Source organism: Gavia stellata, chromosome 7 (assembly GCF_030936135.1).
Source record: "Gavia stellata isolate bGavSte3 chromosome 7, bGavSte3.hap2, whole genome shotgun sequence".
NCBI lineage: Eukaryota > Metazoa > Chordata > Aves > Gaviiformes > Gaviidae > Gavia > Gavia stellata.
In genome coordinates this window covers 44711910-44717276 of record NC_082600.1, presented here as the reverse complement: position 1 = coordinate 44717276, position 5367 = coordinate 44711910, and positions in this window count along the sequence as shown.

The following is a 5367-nucleotide window of genomic DNA, read 5'->3' as shown; positions in this document are numbered from 1 at the left end:
TATTTAAAACATGACTGCTCCAAACCTTTCTGAACATAGCAATTAAGCTATCTGATCTGTCATTCTCTTCTAGGAAACTTGAGGTGTGGAGAAGCATCTTCCTAAGGAAGGGCCCATTTGAATGCATTAAAAATAGTTGGACAGGTAAGACCAAAACTGCCCATCCCATTTTTTTCTTTTCTTTTTTTTTTTTTTTACTTTTTTTTAACCTCTTCTTAAGGTCTTTGCGGTTTTAAAATACGTAAAGTGTATTTTCCCTAGTAATCCTACCTTGTACTGGTTCCTTCCTTTCTTCTTTTTCCAATGACACCATGCCCTTGCTTCTGTTTTTCCTGACACAGGGTTGCTACGTGAAATCACTCTGAAAATGATGCTAACTTTTAGTATTATTTCATAATAGTTATTTTCTGTCATTGGATTGGTTTATTTCTCTAATGTGTCTGTTTGGAGCGGTGGGGGGAGAATTATGTCCCAAAATGGTTATGATGTTAATAATCTTCTCCCTGCTCCGTTTATAATGCCTGATGTGTTATTTTCTACTAAGCATGTTGTCATATAAATTAATTGTTAATGATATTTTAATTGCTTCTTTCTCCTCTTTCTTACAATACTTGTGTTATGTATCACTTATCAGTGATCTATAAATTGCGACAAGTTACTTGATAATGTTCTTCCCTCATAGCTGTGGGTGAAAGCAAGTACCTTGAAGTGCATTCTGATATTTACATAGTCCTTTTTAAAGTTATTTGGTCTGAAAGAGGCAAGTCCTAAGCATATGGTTCAATTTTACCAGCATTATTTAGCAACCCTTCTAGTTTTCTTTCCACAAAAATATCCGTTTTGTACTGCAGAAATCTACTTTACAATTATTCCCCAAAGATCCCAAAGATGGAATCAGGGCTATATTCATAGTATTGTATCAACAGGTAGAGAACTGCGAGGTTTATAATATAAATTTCCATCTGCTCAACTGCAACCTATTTAGGATATTGTTGTGAAAGACAATACTATGTGCTCCTCTAACATTTCACCAGGGGATTTCAAAATGATTTATAAGACAGAGATATAATTATAGGGAAGTTGAGCTTGGAGAGGAAAGTGATTTGCCAGAATGCAGCGCAAGATGCAGAGGACTAGAAAACACACTTCAATGAACACAAGTGGGTAAAAACATCTGTTCCCTGGGGAGAGAAGGACTGAAGAGCTAACGAGTGAATTTATTTGTGTTTAGGACAATATTTTTCAAGAGGCTTTTGTTTCAAACACTAGAAAATACTCATCTCAACTGCTGGAAGACTGTTCCAGGGCCTAAGTATATAATTATCAGGAAGTTCTGGGCCCCGTGTCTGTGCTTTATCATGTTTAGTATTTCAGCATCTAAACTTCTTACAAGCTTCTGTGAGCCTCAAGTCAGCAGGGCTCCTCTGATTTATAGTGCCTGAGGATCTAGCCTCAGTAGAGAATATAAACTTAAATGAATTTTGGTTATGTTGCCCTGTATTTTAGGGGGATGCAGGAAGGGTTTTGCATGCTAGCCAGTCTGCCAGCCCCCAGTCAGAGGGACGTTAGTATTGTCTCTCCCTTAACTTCAACCCAATGTTCCAAACTCTTCCACTTCAGTCATCTCAGACTCTGGTATCTTAGAGTTTATTCCTGTACAATAATTTCATATTCTTTCCACGCCTCGTTCTGTCACTGCTTCCGAGTCAGTGTTAGCATAGGGAGGTTTTTTAATCTCTCCACACCCATCAATCCCTCTTGGCTAGCTGTATTTGTTCCTACTCTTGTGCAACTCTCTACACTTTGCCTATCAAATATGTAGAATTCAATGCCATAGTCTACACGCTATTACACTCACGCTGTGTAAAGTGGGTCTATTCCTATCTTGTAGCAGTGATTCTGCATATAAAGCAAAAAGTCTGCATTTTTTAAATTTTGAGGGCCATATATTGTAAATTTATGCATGGTTTGCTGCTGTTTCTCATGGTGTTCCTGCTCTTGGGAGTGGTCCTCCTCCGTGAAGCTCTGTGTTGGATTATTTTTTCTTTACATTGAGCTCAATTTGCCAAGAGTCAGTCCCTGCTTTAATTTTATGTCGACGTTTTTAATAATATCCCTTGTCTTCACTATTTGACATGTAATTAATAGGAGTGGCAGAATTGTCTCAATCATGTGCTGTGCTGTTTACTTGCTCTTGTGATTTTTTAAAGGAGAGGATTAATTGCAGCTTCCTCTGGATTTGTCTATGCGAAGGCTTTAAATAAGACCATCCCTATCACCGGCCCTTTGGTGTCAATTTGACGAAATTCCCATCTTCCCCTGTGGTCCAGGGTTTGGACTATCTGAATCAGCTTTCCATTCAGGTTAATACTTTGAAACCAGCTGAGATTAATTACTTAACAACAGTTTCTTGCATTGCCAACCCTATGTCTTAAAATGTCAAATCGTGCCACAGAGGATCATAAAACTGGCTTTAACGACGATGTCCAGTGAAAGCCTGCCTGCTTTTAAACGCAGCACAGAGACCAGAACGCACATCAGACAATTGTCCAAGCGTTAATTTCTACTCCTACAGGCAACGACCCTAGCTCTTTTTTTAGGGTATCCGAGATTCATACGTAATCGCCTGTCTCCGGACACTGCAGCTATCAGGAAAACACCAAATATCCAAACACTTGTCATGAACGGAGGGAAAAAATCAGACGTTTCTCTTAGTTAGCAACGTGTACGCTGGGCAAAGGGCTCGGGAACCAGGTGCTTAGGGGCTTTCAGTTTCTGGAGGTCGCTTGGCAAACGGGGATGGGACAGGGAGCAGGGGCTCTGCTATTTGCCATGGGTATAGACAGCCGGCGCAAGCCGGGAAGCGGTGGCAGGGCGCGGGGGAACCGCTCAGCCACCGGAGGGTACCGGGCAGCCCTGCGGCGGGCAGCCCAGAGCCCGGAGCGATGCTCCTTGGCGGCGCTGCGGGAGCTGGGACAGCGAGAGCCCCGAGCACCGGGCCCGCTCTAGGAGGGGCTTCTCCGCCCGCAAAGAGGGAGCCGCACCCTTGGCAAGGGCGAAGAGCCCGGGGGTCTCGCCGCGGTGCCGGCTCCAGGGGATGGTGAAGAGGTGGGGGGGGGGTGTGTGTCTCACTGCGGAGCCGCGGCCCCGGGACCGCCTCTGCCGCGCCGAAAGTTTGCGAAGTGCCTGGGCGCTGGGGGGAGCGGGGCGGGGGCTGCCCCGGCGGGGCTCCTCCTCCGGGGCCGGGCCTGGGCCGGGGCCGGGCGGAGCGGGGAGCGAGCCCCCAGCCCCGGAGCTGCCGCGGCTGCGGAGGGAGCGAGTCAGCGGCGGCCGGGTCGCGGTGCTGCGCGCAGGAGGGACCCGGGACGTCGCTGCGGGCGGCCCGGGCGCGGGGCCGGGGCGCTGCCACCATGAGGCGGCGTGGCGGGGGCTGCCTCTTGCCCGCGCCTCCGCAGCTCCTGCTGCTGCTGCTGGGAGCGCTGCTCCGCGCCAGAGGTAAGCGGCTGCCGCGGCGCCCGCTGCCCCGCGGCGGCGCGGGGGGCCCGGCCGCCGTCCCGGGCTCGGCGGCGGGGAGCCTTGCCCGGGCGGGGAGCCCTGCCCTGCCGCGCCGCTCACCTACCCACGCCCGCCGGGCGGGGAGCCCTGCCCTGCCCCGCTGCAGGACAAAGGTCCGTGCCCCGTCCCGCGCCCGGACGCGGCGCTCTCGCCTTGCCCGTGCCCCGGCGCGGCGGGCCGGAGCCGGCGGGGTCCCCCGGCTGGCCGGGGCGCGGGTCCCGGGGCGGCGCTGCCCTGGCCGGGCGGCAGCGGAGGGTCCCCGCCGCGCACGCGGCCGCGGCCCCCCGCGGAAGTTTGGCGGCTGCGGGCGCGGGCTTTGTTCCCGCGGTGCGAGCGGCGCGCCGGGCCGGGGCGGGCGCGCAGGTTGCCTCGGAGGCTGCCGTGCCCGGCGTGTCGGGACAGCCGCCGCTCCGGAGCAGGAATGCAGCCGCGCACCCGCCGCGACGGGCCCCTTAAAGGTACAGCCCGGCTCCGCGGCGGCGCCCCGGGCTACCTGCCTCGCCTCGGCGGGGACGGGGGGTCCCCCCGCAGCGCCCTGGCAGAGTGGGGCCAGGGTAGGAGCGGTACCAAAAATAGTGGCGAGGGGACAAGGGGAGGGGTTCGCTGCGGTCTTAGCGAGCAGGGAAGCAGTTCCATGAAGTCTCGCCGGTGAAAACTTATCTTTGTGGTTGCTCTATCAACTGAAAAGCAATTGCTGCTTCTTTCTCTTGTGCGGTAGGGCTTTATTTTACAAGGGCGCCCGGTGGAGGAGAAAACACCTAAATGCTTCGCGAAATTGTTTGTAAAGAGTTGGAGGGCTTTTGGGGGAGGGGTGTGGAGAAGGAGATACTTACCTCAGTTCTCTCCCTTCGCTCCTTTGGCGGCTGCTGTATAATTTCACCCAGCCGTTTTCTCCTCTGCTACTCTGAAATTACAGGAAGCATTTGCAGTAGCGCTGCTGACCTCCATCATTCTACAAGTATTGCCTCTGGGGCACAATCACATGGGGTTTGGGTTTCCAGTAATTTTATTTCTCTTCTAACAAGAAATCTAATTGCAGGCAGCTTTGAAGAAGGTGTTAAACCAGCTTGGAAAGGCTGAGTAGAGGGCTGCAGTTCTGTGTATCAGAAAAATCTACTTTTTAGAAAACAGAAGTACTTTTAAGTTCCAAGTGCCACACAGATACTTTAGCTGCAGTCTAGGAGTGAGAAGGATCTAAAGCACAGATCTTAGTGTAGGTGCAGACCTGGATGTGTTTTATTTTGGCTGTTACCCAGGTGCTCCTAGTTAAAGTGTCTGGGCTGTTAACAGCCATGTGGGGGATGTCTGATTGTAAAGTGCAGGTTTGCTTGTAGGTGGTTGCGCCTTGATGTTTCCAGGACGCTTTTTATGGCAGTTTGCCTCTCTTTCAAGTAGTTCTCCCATCAATGCACTTTCCTGTATCCTCTCATCAAATGAATGTGAATTTATGATTGGATGTGCCAACTCCTTCCAGAAGCGAGTATCATCTTTCCTTCACGGGAAGATACGCTTTGCAATAAGAACACAATTCCTGAGCATTTTTTTTCCTATTTGAAGCAAGGAAAAACATGAGGAGGCGTCACGATGGAGGTGGCAGAGAAGATGTCAAAGTTTGTGATGAGTTGGTGTTTTTTCCCTTTGCTAAAAATTTTTCACCGTTGTCCCTTAGAAGTACCTGTGGGGATAGTGTACAGCTTAACTGTCATAAAGCATCCACAGCCACAGAACTCGCGGTGCCAAACAGGTAAATTGTTAGATTGTTAGAAGCCCTTGGTCATGTACCTTAGTATAGGAGCAGGTAAAGCAAAGAAG